The following is an 18,282-nucleotide window of genomic DNA, read 5'->3' as shown; positions in this document are numbered from 1 at the left end:
TAGATGACCCCCCTGAGGAACGCCTGAGTGAGATAAAAATGTGTCAGATTTAGTGTTGAACAAATAAACCCATTGAGATCTATTTACTAAAAATAAATTTAACCAAGATAGGATAGGATCCCCAAATCCAGTAGCACGAAGAACAGAGACTAGAACCTCATGGTTAACGGAGTCAAACGCCTTAGCAAAGTTGGTATATATGACATCTTCCTGTGTTCCATTTTTAAAAGATCCGAATATGTAATTGCAGAAAACAAGGTTACAAGTAACCGTTGATCTGCCTGGACGGAAACCATGCGTTCATTGGCTAAGATCAAATTTACTGAAGGCTGAATTGCGTCTAAGACTAATGACTCAAAGAGTTTAGAAATATGCCCTAAAATAGAAATTGGTCTGTAATTAGTGACTAACGAACGGCAACCTGATTTTAAAATGGGAGTAATAGAACCAATTTTCCACATGTCAGGAAAAATATAAACATTTTTTTTTTTGCCGGAGGTTGTTCGATATCTCTTTTCCCAATTTTCACTTCTCCTGCACTTCAATTTGACTCCTAATTCTAATGGCATCTTTTCTATGATTAACCATATGCTTGGATGTGAAAGATTTACTAATTTAGAAGATCTTTGATTCCGTCCTTCAGTTTGGTTGTTAGTGCGCTGGCCATCGTTTAACGTAACTTCGTGAACATTCCAAGCTGAAGGAAGAAATTCAGCAGAGTTTCTTCTAATAATGTTACTTCTGGTATTATTATTTATAATTATCCCCCCTATGTAAGTTGAATTAAAATACTTCATCAACTCATTAGCTTCTTGTGGCATATTTGATTTTAAATTAATTAACCCTCTTGGTACGTCATTTATTGGTAAAAATGCCAACTCATCTACCAATCGTCGTTATATCAAAAAGCAGAGACACTTACCTTAATCTTCTTCGCCATATCCGCGTACCTATATCATTGTGGGTAGGTTACCTAACCTAACCACCTACCAATGGTTTATCAATGACTACTGTCTGAGTCTTTGATAGACTTTTTTTCTACGCTTGCTTCTGTCGGGAGGCTTAGGAGGTTCTAAGTTGACAGGTCACTTATCAGCCCTAGCCTTCTTCTTTTGTTTTCTAGTCAGATCTATTGTGAAGCCTGAATCCTGGATCTCAGAGTCTCGCACAGATGTTAGTCAATTCTCTACATTCACACTCGAAGTTTCAGCTGTTGATGGTTGCTTGATGCTTGTTTTCCTAGTTTTATCGTCCTTGTTGGTTCTGTCTAAGGGACTGGGATTTGAACCTCACCTCACCAGCAAGTAGTGTCTGTTCCTATGTCAATTTATGTAGCATGTATGTCTTCCACCAAAGACTCCTTAAGCTTATGTGTTCGTGGGCTCGTACTTGCTGCCAGGACTGATGCAGCCACTACGCTAGTCGTTTGCGTCTCTGAGTTGGAATTTTAGACTACTTTCGCTGGGTTAGGTACGCCCTAGAGTTGTTCATCCTTCGAGACCAGCTGATACATGGGATTGAACGATTGGTGCACCTCGTTACGACTCCCCTTGAGCCCACCAATCACCTCCTCGATGGTGATTTAAACTTCCGGGCTCCTGACCTTAAAGCTCAATGCTCTAAGGCCGTTGCCTTTTGGACCAATAACTTGTAGCCTCCATCTTGAGTAGCCACGCACTTCCAGAGAAACTAGCCGATTCTTTCAGCGTCTTAGTTCCTTGTCTCCAATAAGTCCTGTTTTCCGGTGTGTGCCCGAAGGCACATTTGTCTCAGCAGTAGTTTTACCATTGAAGGGATGTGCTGAGCACCCCCTCCGCTGGGATCTGGCTTCTTTATTTCGACCCTTGGGGTGAGTCACCCCCAAATGCTGGCTCTGGGATATCCGATTTCCCTAAAACAGTAACTTTTACAGTGCTTGGTGTATTCATCATATTATTTTGGTTCGTTGACTTGGCCTCCACTGACGACACCAGCCTCACGTAGTCTATCTGATTTCCAGTCCGTGCTACAAACCTCCCGGGACATTGGGGGTCGACCGGCTCCCCAGTGGTGAGCTTGTCCACGACTGCTTATTCATCCAACCAGAAAGTATGGCTTATTTCACAGCTTTCCAACATATCTGTTGGACATTCCCCTATCCGCAACCTGGGGACGCGCCCGATGGCATGCACTTGCGCACAGACTATATTATCAACCTCTGTGGGTTAAATATTAAGCTTAAGACACTCTCTGAGTTTCATGGTATTATCAATACCATATCATATTCTCTGTTTACGGTTAGAGGTAGTCCATTAGAGTCCTCCTACATGAAACAAAGTTCTGGCGAAGTTGTCGTACCCCATCTACCAGATTTAAAATGTCTCCTTGTTTGGCATCGTAAATCAGTTTAAGGTGATTAATAGCTGCCCAGTCCGAATGTTTTTCATCTTCTTCATTGTCGGTGGAGTATCCCCACTCAGTATTGTGAGAGTTAAAATCTTCGATATATATTACAGGATGTTCATTGACTGGCAAAACTGTGGCAGTCCAATTGCTGGGTGGGGGTTTGTAAACGTTGAAGATGGATAGGTTACCAATGTGGATACCAACCGTATGTTCGTTACCGGCCACTTGTTCAATGTCTAAGAACGATTTGTTTTGGCTTACATATGTTGCTTACATTGTGTTTATTATGGCCAATGTGATGCACCAGATCGAAACCATTTATTTTTAGGTGGTTTGTTTCGCCATCAGGTATGTGAGCCTTTTTATCTATTGGTACAATCTATTATTAAAATTACATTCAAAATAAATACATGATTTAAAATTCATAAATCTTGTAATTTTTTGAAAATTAAGTAAAGGTGTTAATATCCTGTATATTTAACTATAATTTTGCTTGACAGATTACGAAATTGTTGTAAATTTATTAGACAGATTTCCGACGTTTTTTAAAGAATTTTCTTAAAACTGTATTTTATACAAGCTCTGTCCTAATAATTACGGACACACAAAAAAAAATCAATTCGGTTGATTCATTCTCAAGTGATATTATTTATACATACGGTGTTTCATTTTTATTTATAATTATCTGAACCCGTTAATTTCATAACCTGTTAAAAATCCTATCTTTAATATGTCTCAAACTGTGTGTTAAATTTGTTTCCTGTGATTATGCTTGCAGTATATTTTTATAAATATAGATAGATAACAGTTAAAATATACTAAGTAATAAACGTACCACCATGTTCAATTTTGGGTTATCATTATGTAATTTTATTCGTTTTATTGATAAAAGTCTGACAATTAAAATATTCAATTGAATGATATTTGGTTGTATTACTTTTTAACTTAGATTACCTTCTAGAAATGGGTTTAATATATCTCTATACCAAATTTTGTGGCAATCGGCCCACCAATTGAAATTGGAATGCTTTTAAACTTTTCGTTTAAAATTGTAGTTTCGATGATATGGTTTATCAACATTTTCACGGAAAGCCTGGTACCTTTACAGAGTCGTGGTAGATTTATGTTTCGTAGAATAATGATGGGCACGTCCAATTTTAATGTTAGAACGTGCTGTAGCGTGCCCGATAAATCAATGAATTTAAGAATTCAGTTGGATATTTGAAAACTTCGTCTTGATTCATTACGGTAATGATGGACTGGTATGTTGTAGTGTTGCCTGGAATTTTGTTTAGAATATTGATATTGATTGTATTTACATCATAGTTTTTGGCTGCCAATATGGCCCGTGCTCTATGCCACAATTTCTGTAATTTTGTGTTAGATTTAAAAAAACTTTATCAATTAACTCTTTTGTGGTTATTGTAATTTTAGAGAAATTATTTGGCAATGTAATACATTATGTTGATTCATTGATCATTAGTTTCCTATTTCCAACAATTGTTTTGTGAAAACATCAGCTGACGCATCATTTTGTAGATGTACACGCATATTTGCTAACAATAATTCAGTGATATGTTATAACTGTATAGTGTATACATATAACTAATATAACTAGCTGCTAACCATGCACTTCGTTACCTATTAAAATACTGACTATATATGATTCAAAATTTTTGTTTAATTTTTTATTTATACCCAGCAAGTCATGATTAAAACTTCTCCTGACAAATTTCCTTGGATTTAACCTATCTCAATATCCATAAAAGATTTTATATATACAGGACTAAAAGTATATTCAATCATAATTTTTTATAGCATTTTTTACTAAAAAGTAAAGGTGAAAATTTTTTAAATTTGATACTTAATAACAAATTGATAATTTCTTATTCTTCCATACTCTAATGTAAAATCAATAGCAACCAGTAACACAAAAATATATTAAATATTATTTTTATTTCTATAAAAAAACTTAAATTTTCAATAACAAAAATTAAGGGCAACTTATCAAGATAAAATATAGACTATAGATTCATGGGATTGTGTTACATTCTGATGTAAAAAATTTTTATTAAAATTTTAAATTCATTTAAATAGTTCTAGAGATTAAACCCATTGAATGAACAATTTTTACATTTTATATTATAAAACCAGTTCGGTCGCAACGTTCAACATGAGTACACGTAGGTACTCCTTGTTATCTCGCTCCGTTATCGCCGCAGTACTATTGTCTCGTTCAGTGAATGCTATCGGTAGTTTCCAATTAACAATGTCGTCGAACAAAAATACTCATATAATTGGTAAGGACTTACCAGGTACACGCATTCCCTCAAAACGTCATCTCTCAAATTCGTCTCTGTCACCCATGCAGGATGGAAAAAAATCAAAATTTTTCGTATCACCAAACAAGTTTGCCGTTCTCGCTAATGATACCTGCGACAGCGCCGATGCTCCCACATCTTCAAACAGCTCTAATGACGACCACACTAAGTCACCACGTACCGATGTGGATTTTGATCCTCCGTCACCACCAATCTACATAAAGAACATTACAAACTTCTCCGCCTTCAACCACATTCTAACAAGTATCGCCGGTCCCAACAGTTTTACTTGCAAGTCTTCGGCTTCCTATCTCATCGTACAACCTTCAGGTCGTATTAGTTTCAACAATATTGTCACTCATTTAAATGACACGGATGCCAGTTTTCATACGTTTTCGCCTCGTGTGGCTCGCCCCTACAGAGTCGCCATCAGGGGGTTACACCCTTCTACCTTAATTACCGACATCTCCTCCACTCTGGACGAACAAGGTCACCAGGTAAAACACGTTCACAACGTCAAAGACAAAAATAAACGTCCCCTCCCACTATTCTTTGTGGAGATATACCCGAACGAAAACAACGTGGAAATTCACAATATTAAGTCTTTACTTAATTCCAAAGTGACTATCGAAAAACCCCACAAAAAGAGCCACAGCCTTCCTCAGTGTCATAGATGTCAATCTTTTGGTCATACGCAAAACTATTGCAACCACGCCGCCCGTTGCGTTAAATGTGGCGCGGATCACCTTACACAAGAATGCTCCAAGGACCGGGAAAGTCCAGCAAAATGTGCACTTTGCTCCGGTGACCACACCGCCAATTTCAGGGGTTGTCCAGCTTTCCAAAAAGCCCAAAAAAAAACAAGACCTCCAATAGCACCTACAACCAAAGTTCCGGAGCCACAATGTCATTCCAGGCCGAAATCGTACGCCGAAGCCACCCGGACTCAAGACGTTCCCTCAGATAATTTTTCCGTTACATTATCCAATTTCATTAATAACCTCAACTCTCTTATCAGCCCACTAATTACTCTCCTTTCCTCAGTTCTTAATGCTTTAATCTCCAACGTTAACTTATCTCCATAGCTATTTCCGTAAAAGTCCCCGTCATTAAATCCTTATCTTATGTCTCTACGTTATAGCTTACGTTGCATGTGCCAATATTGCTTATCAATTATCATATGTTTATTAAAATAATTGTCGAGCTGTAATACTTATTGTGAAAGCTAATAAAAATAAAAAAAAAATAAAAAAATATTATAAAACCTTTTTAATTAACCTCTGCAGAAGTCAAATTTTGAAAATATCTGTCTTAGGGGGTTTTCATATTATAATATCAACTCATTGACATGCCTAATTCTATTCTCATATCTTCAGTGGTTCCGGCTGGTTGATTTTTTCATTTTTACCCTTTTTATTCCTTTTTGCCCTCTTTTTGAATTTTGAAAAATCCTCTCTTATTGGGTGTCTACATTATGGAACAAAACTACTGGTAAAATTTCATAATCATAGCTTCAGCGGTTCCGACTAAACGATGATGAATCACCAAGCGTTTCCTGGGCAAAGTCACCCCAGGACAAAATTAAGTTTATTTTACGGTTCTAAGGTCACTTTGTACGGTCGAGCATTAACAGTGCGAAATGCAGACACTTTGTACAGTCAGGTAAAATTTTAGATTGCAGAACGCCGACACTTTCTACTATTATACATGTATAAAGTATTAAAGTATATACATATGTATATATTATATACACTTTTTTATAAAGTTTAAATATTATTTGGTAAATCTAAGCGCCTTATACATTCTAAATATATATAATATATTTGCCAAGCGCCATATAAAAGTTAACCAAATTATCGTTTGTGTTTATCGTTGAACTACATTTCAAAATTTCTATAAATCGTATAGAACCAGTATGTACCCACTAGCCTACTTAAGTATACACATTTTTAATTTTATTATTTTGACTAATAGTAATATAATATATTTTATAAAGTTTTTAATAAATTGACATTTTTATATTTGATTTTTACATTTTAATAATTTACATTATATATACTTAACACTTATGTATCTATATTAATATATACTTTATGTATATAACAGTACAAACTGCCTACGTTTTGCAATCTAAAGTTTTACCTAACAGTACAATGTTTCCGCGTTCTGCAATGTACCTTTTTACCCGACCGTCCAAAATGACCGTTTACCTTATTTTACATCGGAAATTATATTTTTATCCTGGCTTAGCCCTTATGCATTTTGTATTGTGGTAAATAATATATGTTTTATATGCTATATATGTGTGTCTTAGTTTTAGTGTGCCTCAGTACACAAATAAATCATCCTTAGTATTTCTAGCTTTGTGAAATAATTCGATCTAAATATACAACCCCAAGTCACACAATTAAATTAGCACTTCTTAAATTTGTTGACGTGGCTTAAACTACTTTACTCCTTCATCTTTCTGACATCTCTATAAATAATCTTTGAGATTTTAGTCAAATTCAAATCAGTAGTTTTTGAGTACATAAGCTACACACATACATTTGGTATTATAATATTCTAGTTTATTTATTTATGCATTTATTTATTTATGGCAACCATTTAGAAACAAAACATAAGTTTCAATTTTCAACGTATATCTCAAGAATCCTGTTTGACGCACTCTTTTAAATGCAAACACCAAAAAATCCTTTCTTGTTGCACTTTTAGATTGATTTACATTAGAGCGACCACTATTCCAAATATCAAGTTCGTAAGTTTTATATCTTTACACTGATGTTGTTTATTACAATATGATTTTGTCTTATAGATGGCGCCACTATTGTATTCTTATAACCTCTTATTTTCCCTTTAGATGTTGAATTTTCAAAAATCCTTTCTTAACGGATGCCTATGTTATTGACATGGTATACAATATATAATAACTATTTGTATGCCAAATTTCAGCAAAATCCGTCCAGTGGTTTGGTCTAGGTAGTCTCCTATATGTATATAGGGATAATAATAGGTATAATAATAAGAATAAGAAATATACATATAGTTATTATTATTAACCATATAATAATAGTAAGAAGTACCTATATAATAATTATAAGCATCCATCAATAATAGCAACCATTTATAAATTAACAAAAATTTCCATCGTAAATCTCAAAATGTATATTTGATCACCTCCCGGGGTTGGCCCTATCACTTTTTAATTGCTCATAGGTGTTATATATCTCCGTACCAAATTTCGTTACAATTGGTCCAGCCGTTTAGGAATGCATATAGGACAAACAAACAACAGAAATCCATTTTTATATATATATGTATAGAAGATAGATAGATAGCAGATTAAACGTGTCTAACTCAATGTATTGGAAAAATATAATAAGTTTTAACTTAATGTAATCTGTGTTTTATCTTAGGTTAAAATTTAAATGAAGTTTACGATTTCACTGATACACGTTTTTTAATTGATTTATGAAAAAAATGATCTAAAATGAAAAAAAATCCCTAAAACAAAAACAAAAAAAACGTGAAAAATGCTATATAAAAATGTATTACAGAGATACATATTTTAAGTTAGGAAACGAAGCCATCCGCACATTTCCGTACATCTCCATTTCCGTACAAACTACGTATCACCCAATACTACACTAAAATCATTACCCAATACCGTACTAAAAAATAGTACGATACCGCACTGAATTATAAAAATATAGAGTAATTTCGTACACAAAAATAGTACGAATAGCAAAAATGTATGAAAAACCAAAAACAAATTAAAACATAAAAGTATAAGGTTAAATTCAAATTCCATAAAATCTAAATGCATAATCCAAACAAAAAATGTGTGTTACTTCAAAATAATTAAAAATTCCATTTATTTAGTAGATAATATTTTATAGAGGCAGTACACTACCGTGTTTTTGTATATCTGTTTTATTGTCCCTGACCCTGAGGAATCTTCGGACACTAAAATTAAAAAAAATATGATGTAGCTGGAACAGATAAACTGAAATTATTACTGGGCTATATTAAAACCAGATTTCAATTTAAAGTTTTATTCACCATGTGCAAAATGTACGTTTATATTTGTGTGCGGTAGGGGCGATTGTAAACTCTCCCGATTTTAATAGCATTAAACTTTCTCAATGGTAAACTCTTCCTGGTTTGCTCCATTACTACCTGACAGGAACATTTCTCCCTGGTCTATCTGACGGGAACATTTTAAACTCTACCGGGTCTACAATACTTCACTACTAGTAAACTAAGTGAACATGAGGCATTATTTGTATTACGCAGTTGTCAGTTGATAACACTAAAATAATTCAGTCCGTCGCATGTTATCATAATCGTTGTTATATAACTTGTTATTTATTGTTCACAGTAAGTTTTGTATGAACCACGAACTAAAATGTTATGGACTGAAAACGAAAGTCTAAAAAGCAGCCAGTTTTTTTATGAACATTTTTTGGTGGGGGAACGTAACGGTACCCTGGTGGTGAATATCATAAACTGTTAGTGTATGATCTTTTTCGATGGTGTAATATAAGTAATCCATAAATAATACTACGAACCAAGATACAATATTGTCAATATTGATTGTTGTTGCAAGTTAAATCAATATTATTATACTAAATATATTATTATCATCATTATTATACTCCTTGAACACAATAAACTTATGCACAATATTTCATGCCATAAAAATTTAAAATTATCTTTTAATTTAACTTAGCGTGACATTAATATGTTATTTTATTTTAGATTATTTAAGTATTTATAGAATTTTTTTTATAATTTTATAAAATATCAATATTTTTGTATATTACAATGTTGAAAATTAAAATATAGATATAAAAAACTCAAATTTTGCTAAATAGGTATTTACATATATTTTATAAAATATTTATATAGAAATAATTATAAATACAGTGATGCATAATATGTATTTCAGTTAAATTAATTATATTAATAATAATATGTGCTTAATTTAGGGCTGACGGTATTGAAAATAATTTTCGGTATTACGGTATTGATTACAATACCGGTTTGAAACGGTACACCGAAATACCGATATGGTACAGTACTACAGTATACCGAAATAATACATTTTTTACTTTAATATTGTTTCACAGTATATAGGTACCTACTTTATAGTTTATTATATACTATATAACCTACACTATTACCATTGATACTAGAAAACAGCAAGCACTAGAACTTGTACTAATGTCTAATAATTATTTCATGTAGTTTCATAATTCAAAAAATACTAACGTACAGAACATAAAAAAAATGTGTACTGTTTAAAGTGTAGGTATGTAAAAAGTTCACGGTAAATCATGTTAATAAGATAACTTTAAGAAATATTTATAGGTATTTATATATTTATTATAATCATAAACTTGTATTTTATTCAGAAATTAAATAAAAAAAGAAAAAGAAATTAATATAATAATGTCGCGTCTTGCAAAAGAATAATAATTAAAAAACGTAACAGTAATTTGGGTAGGTACTAGGTACACTATATTATGCTACAGTGAATAAGTCATTAAGAAATATAAACTTGGCATTCATAGATAGAACAATTAACTTTTCAGCATGTTCTGGACATAATGAGGATCGGTGATCAGTTATTGCATTACCAACACAACTACACGGTTTTTATGGTACCTATATCATTTATTCGGTTTTTTTACGGTATACCGTTTAGGAAATAATTTCAAAAGACTGGTATACCGAAATACCGGTATACCGAAAATACCGTCAGCCCTAGTGCTTATGCACGATATAAATATATTTGGAACATTATAAAATAAATTATAATAAGTAGGTAAGTATTAAATGCCTATTGTCTATGGACCACAGCACGACAGCCCTACGATAGTAATTCATGGCATTCACCACTAGAGTTCAGCGTAGTCTGTTGATTTACCCCACCATAAAATTTCCTTAACAAAAAATGTTTGTACTACTGTCTTGTCTAGTTGAATATTTAACATATAGACTTGCTTACTTTTAAGTTATAATATTATGTCTTGTATCATGTAATTGATTTACTTATTATAAATATGCAAGGTATATAATTATCTAAACATTATGTTAATCCGGGAGAGTTTACCATCACCGCCCTGCGTTAGTGCTTGAGGGCTTAAGAAAAACATCTAAACATCATCATATGATGTTCCGAATTACCTAGATGTAAATTTCATAAAAATGCGGACTTTAAGCATTATTTACATATTTATTCAAATATACGGACGTAAGTCCTATTACAATTTTGAATATGTGTACATAAGAATATAAGATATTAACAAATTAGTAAACAAGAAAAAAACATTATAACAAAAATTATACATAAAACTAATAGCTTTTAAATGAATATAATAAGAAAACTATAAAGTGCGATAAGGTATATAATAAAGATAATGGACAATAAGTTATATAAAATCAAAGGGGTAAGTGTTACCAGCTACCATGAGGAGATTAGCGGGGAAATTAAAAATATAATTTTTATTTGAAAATTGAGGGTAAAATGGTTTCGGATCTCTGGTATTAAGGTTGTTTATTTTTAAATTAATCAATGATAACAATTCCGGACAATCAATAACGCCTAATAATAATTTATTAAGAAATTTGGAAAGTAGAAGTATTCGACGTTCATTAAGTGGTAAAAGATATAAAAAATGCAATACGTTATTATAAGAACCGTAGGGAGGCCTGTATATATTAAATTTAAAGGAAATGAAACGTAGAAAATTATTTTGAACAGATTCTAGGGAAGAATTTTGTTTTGAGGTATTATTTATCCAAATAAGAGGGCAGTATTCTAGATGGGAGGGAACAAGGGAGCAATATAGAATTTTCAAGTGAATAGGATCTATGAATGAGCCACATTTGCGCTTAATAAAGCCCAAGTTACGCATAGCCTTATTCTTTATCATTTCAGTGTGTGAGGAAAATTTAATTTAGAGTCAAAAATAATGCCTAAATCCTTAAATTAAGATACAAGCTCAATATTTAAAGCGGAAATAGAATAATTAAAGTTAATTGGATTCTGTATTAAATAAAAGTGCATAAATTTACATTTATCAACGTTCAAAGATAAGTGATTCCTATTACACCATGAAAGTTAGTTATTGATGTCAGATTATAAATCAATCGCATCTTGTTCAATTTTAATTATTTTAATTAATTTAGCATCGTCAGTAAACATTAGGATATTAGTATTGGTTATGACATTAGGGAGGTCATTAATAAAAATATTAAAAAGAATTGTAGATAAGTGGTCACATTGAGGAACGCCAGAAGGTACTGGGAAACGCGTAGATTTAAAATTAAGGTGTTCAACAATTTGAAATCTGTCTGAAAGGAAAGATTGAAACCAATTATGAAGAGATCCAGAAAAACCAAATGATTGTAGTTTTTTAATAAGAATTAAATGATTAACTTGATCAAAGGCTTTGGAAAAATCAGTGTAGATTATATCAGTTTGTGCTGTTACATCCCAACTGAACGTCGATTCATACATCAATGTAGAGATGAAATACTGATGTATACAATGTAATAATGTCTTTATTTTCACAATTTATTAAGACTAGATACAAAAATACAGTTTATATGCTATAAAGGTGTTGTTGAGCGGTGTTACGACCTTACTCTGAAATATTGTTTTAAACGACAATGAGTGGTTTTACGACCTGCCTCTAAGTGTCTTAAATGTCCCTAACCGTCTGGTTCAAATTTAAGAACCGTTGGGCTCACATTTTAGAAAAAATCGTCTGGCTCACATTTTAAAAACCTCTGACGAGCTTTTGTCGTGGTCTCCCTTATATATGCTCGTATCCGTAGGAGTAGGTGGTAGTACATGGTGGTGAAATCTGGCACAAGGCAGAGTTTGAGTCTCCTGGCGTAATTGGTAATTCTGTCGATTCACATCCTTTCCTAGTAACAGTGACTTTTTCCGAGAAAAGACGTGTGACAATGCCTTAATAGTTTAATTATCTAGTCTGGTGTTCACTACGCTTTTTACAATGACCTCAGCATGTTATTTTATATTAATTGCCTACTTAGTTATATCACCACTCATAGTTGAAACGTACACTATGTCTTTAATATTAATTGGGGTACGTAACAGTGCGTTGGATTCAAAAGAGTGAAGTATTATGTTTTTTGTTATGGCCAAGTTATTGCAAGCAGAACATTTAGCCATAAAACCAAATTGATTATTTACGAGGAATGGAGAGCAAAAATTGTTCAGTTTTTATGAAATTAAATGGGAAAATAATTTTGGGATTTACGATAATTTAGAGATTGGGCGATAATTTGAAATCAGTGAAGAATTACCTTTTTTTAAAATAGGGGAAATAAATGACGTTTTCCAAAGAGATGGATATACCTTTACTAAGAGACAAATTAAATAAATTGGTTAATACTGGTGTTAGGATAAATCTACAGTTATAGAGAAAAAATAGTAGGTATGCCATCTGGGCCTGTAGTTGAACTTAATTTTAAGTTGGAAATCGTATTTAAAACATCAAGTTCGGTAAGAGTAAAACTATTTAAATTTATAGTAGAATTAAAGTTAGAGTCATCTAAAATTAAAGAGGGCAATTAAATGGTTGAGAAGGATTAATATAGGCATCAGAGAAGTATTTACCGAAGAGCTCAACTATATCAGTTCCGTTACCGGCAACAGTTGCGTCTAAGGAAAATGAACGGGGTAGAGCTTCATTGTCGGTGAAATTATTAATACATTTCCAGAAATATTTTGGATTATTTCTAATACAGGACTGAACTTTATTGATATAATTTTTATGATCAGATTTAGCGTGTCTTTTGCATTTAGCTCTTATATTATCGATATTGTCAAATTTAAATCTATTAATAATAAAAAAATTGTTTTTTAGCGTGTTTCAAAAATGTTGATGACGAACAAATAGTTACATATAAATCCTCCAATGACGCCACACAATCACAGACAGTTTTTGGTGAGTTAAATATAAACAAATGTAATATTTAATTAAGGGTATGCAAATCAGTTATACCAAAATATACGATATGACTTTTAATACACCATAACGACCACATGATCGAAGTCATAAAATGTTTGAAATTAGATTTAAATTTATTAGAAACCGATTTGTCTCAATGTTTTATTCTGTACGAAGTGACAAAAGTAATGGCTTTACAATTATTTATTTATTTATGAATGAACGGGTTAACAGCCCAATAGTACAATACAATTTGTAGTAATGAAAATGAATATTATAACTATAAATAGATAAACGCCAAACAATACTTAGCGATTATACAAATAAAATAAGACAATAATCAAACAAAGGTAAAAACAGTAATAAGTAATAATAGATTAAGTATCAAAATTAAAATCAACAACAAAATAGAACTTCCTAAGAGAAGCATAGGTGCTCATTACAAATGCGCATCATACGATGGATTGGATTATTTCTACCATAGTTGGTGCTGTGGAATGGAACAACAATGAGAGAATTAGACCTTATTAAGCGAGAGGGAACTTTAAAATTAATTAGAGAAAGGAGATCAGCTTACGCAAAAATACCAAGTTAGCATTAACTCTTCTGTCTGCCAGGGACAAGAGTCCAAGTTTATTCATCACTGGCCAATAATCATGTGGATGTGGAATTCGTAAAATAAATGACGCCGAAGAACAAAAACGCCTCTGGACCCTCTCAATACAAGAAGAGTCTGCTGCCGTAAAAGGGTCCCACAAAATGAAAGAATATTCTAAAAGAGGCCTTACAAGGGAGCAATATAAAGCTTTGAGAGAACTAGAGAGCCTAAATTCTATAGAAGTGCGCATGACAAAGCCGAGCATCTTTAATGCACGACAGCAAACAGCCTCAATATGGTAATGAAAATCGAGATTTGGACATAAATAAATACCCAAGTCTTTCTTCATAGTTACAATATTAATGCTTGACCCGTTTATTAAGTACGTGTAGTGAATAATATTCCTACTACGGGCAAAAGACATAGATTGGCATTTACCTACATTGAAGCTTATCCCCATAGAATTGAACCACAAAACAAAAGCATCTAGCTCTTTCTGGATGGTTACACAATCAGTTACTGACTCAATTATCCGGAAGATTTTCAAATCGTCAGCAAACATAAGGAACATAGAATCAGGGATAACCTGTTTTAGACCATTAACCAATAGAGAAGACAACAAGTGGGATAAGTGCCCCCCTTGAGGTACACCTGAAAGTACACTGCTACAGATTTACAACCTAAGACTTTTACATATTGGACCCTATCAGATAAATAAGATTTGAACCAAGAAAGAATGGGCTCCCCAAATCCAGCTTTATATAGAACTTTAATTAGTATTTTATGGTCTACACGATCGAACGCTTTGGAGAAGTCTGTAAAAATAACGTCCACCTGAGTTCGGTTTTCAACGGCCTCCAATATAAAATTATGAAAAACTATTAGATTCGTAATAGCAGAACGGCTAGGTCTAAAACCGTATTGTTCATCAACTAAGATAGAATTCACTTAAGGCTGTATACTCAGAACAAGCAGTTCAAAGATTTTGGCAATATGATTTTGGATAGTAATAGGCCTATAATTGTTAACATCAGTTTTATCACCAGTCTTAAATACAGGCGTGACTGAGCTAATCTTGAACATAGATGGGAAGGTTCCCGTGCCAAGGGAGCGACGAAATTTCAACTATAAAGGAAAGCAGAGAACGGATCTTATGTTATATAGAAACGTCCCAGGCAGACCATCAGGACGACCCGACTTAGAAGTTTTAGCATATACAAACTCAGTTCGACATCATTAGTGGTAAAGAAACAATTACTTGGTAGGTTAAAATGAGAAAAGGAAATAACAGGAGTTTGGCTGGAAGAGGGAGTGGCATAAACGGTGCTAAAATAAGATGAGAAGAGGCTAGAAACTGATTCAGGGCCAGAACCAATCTTTTTGTCAAAATGAACTGTATATGGAATCCCATCACTGGATTTATTTTTCCGGACAAAGTCCCAAAAAGACCGAGGATTGGTTTTTAGCTTACACTCAGTTTGAGTTATGAACGATTTATAGCACCTTTTGTATTCATATTTATAGCGTGCCCGGAGATTAGAAAACTCGTTATAATCTCTGGGACAACGGGAAACTTTATACTTGGCTTGCGCCCGGTTTTTAGAAATGACTATAGATTTGAGGTCTTTAGAAAACCACATTGGAAATTTAGAAGGACTATAACTGACCTCAGGAACAAAATTCAAAACGCAAAAATGCAGAGGATCATACAATGCATTGGTTGCTTGATTCACATCTAGAGACACAATAGTTACAAGCCAGTTGAAGGACAAAAGGAAAGAACATATGTCCGGATAGCATGCACGACGGAAATTAAAGTATTTATGGGAGTTGTCAAGAAGTGGATGGTCCCGGCCAAAGGGAAATTTGATTGATTACTAGCGCAGGGTGATATGGATCACAAGGAACAGATACAACTTCTGAATTTTCTACTAAAACACTGCAGTTGTTGGAAAACACCAGATCAAGGATTCCCCCAAAATGATTCGAAACCCCATTGAGCTGGAAAAAATTATTGAAAGCAAATATTTCGCGAACACATTGCTCTCTAGGGCCTGAAGATGAACAATAGATTATACCATAATCGTTTGACCATGAGGTATCTGGAAGGTTGAAGTCACCACAGATTATGAATACACAACCTGGATTGAGAGAGATAGTAGCTTGGACAGCTGACATAAATGGCTCATAGACGAGAACCGGGCTATTAAGAGGGATATAGATGGAACAGACAACAAAGGTGACATTTTATACATAGAATCTTACAAATAAATGCTCAACATTATAGACTGTGGTAGGTAATAACTCACAAAGAACATCGTTACGAATGGCAATGAGAGCACCGCCACCTCTATAACAATTGCTAGTATCACTATTACGATTACATCTGAATACAGTATAATTAATTAAACCTAATTCATTATCGAAAAAACTGTTACTTAACCAAGTTTCGGATAAACAAATAAAAATATAATTAAACAAAGACACATTACATTTAAAACATTAAATCATGAAGAATAGTAAAGACGCTTAAAAATCAATCACTAATTAAAAGAATATTATTTAAATGCACCTGGTATTAGTCGTAGGTTTGTGTTTTAGATTGTTTCAAGTTTGGCCAACATAGAAATTTTGGCATTGCCGTACATGATGGAACCGTAATCTACTTTAGATCTAATGAGTGCTTTATATACATTAAGAAATATTTCTTTTTATGCTCCCCATTTGTTGTTTGCTAATATTTTAATGATGTTAGTTGTCAAGCATTGGTCTTAAGCATGAAAATATGTTTTTTCCTGTTCAGGTTTTTATCAAAGGTCATTCCAAAGATTTTGACATTCTTGATTATGGGCATGATTATATTGTGAAGTTTTATTTCAAGTTTGGGAGCTTTTTTGGTTTTCTTTGAAAAACTATACATTTTGATTAACTGGGAGCAAAGTTAAAATCATTAGTTTTGCCCCAATCGTTTATGATATCTAAGCTCGTTTGAATGTTTTCTAGAATGGATTTATTATTCCCTTTGCGGTGCATATTATTGTCATCGGCAAATATGTTTATGTGTGTGGGTAGTTTTATTATTTTGGTAACGTCATTAATAGCAGTTAGGAATAGGGTGACGCTAATCGGAGAACCTTAATTGTTAATTATATATCTTATGTTATTTAAATAGATTAAGTATTCTTCCATGAAGATACCAATGTATATTAACAGTTTTTTAAATATTTTTCATTAACATACATTATATTATATATTATTTGAAAAGTTATACGAGTATCTATTATATTATATTCTTTTTTTATCACAAAAAATTATATGTATTTCAACTAAGTCTTTTCTTGCTTTGAAAAATATGTTTACTTAATGAATAGGTACTTCGAATATCTATTTTATGATATTCAGCAGGTACTTCTATTAGACTACCTTGTACTTCCTGTATATTTTTATTTGTTATTAGCTGTGTCTCGAATTTATTTAAAAATACTGGATAACTTTCGCTTTTTATTTCATCAATAGTATACATTCTCGATAACGCATCTACGTTTGCATTTTGAACTCCGGGTTTATATTTAATTTCGTAATCGTATTCGCCATCGTGCGAGCTTTGATAGTGGGTATTTTAAGTTAAATAGCCATGAAAGTGCGCGATGATCGCTTAATATAATGAATTTCCTACCGTATAAATATGGTCTAAATATTTTTACTGCAAATATAATAGCTAAACACTCAAGTTTGGTTGTGCTATAATTATGTTCACTTTTATTTAAAGTTCTAGATGCATATGCAGTAGGCAAATCTTGTGGCACTTCCCCTTGTGATAGTATTGCACCTAAAGCTTTTCCACTTGCGTCAGTAGTGACTATAAATGGTTTAGTAAAATCTGGATATTGTAATATTGGTTCAGAACAAAGAATATCTTTTAATTTATCGAAAGCTTCCTGACATTTTGGTTCCCAGGTGAATTGAACTCCCTTTTTTAATAAATTTG

Source organism: Diuraphis noxia, unplaced genomic scaffold (assembly GCF_037042655.1).
Source record: "Diuraphis noxia isolate RWA-SAM2 unplaced genomic scaffold, SU_Dnox_SAM2 contig0001, whole genome shotgun sequence".
Classification (NCBI taxonomy): domain Eukaryota; kingdom Metazoa; phylum Arthropoda; class Insecta; order Hemiptera; family Aphididae; genus Diuraphis; species Diuraphis noxia.
The sequence above is the reverse complement of the archived record's forward strand: the minus strand, read 5'-3'. Positions refer to the sequence as shown.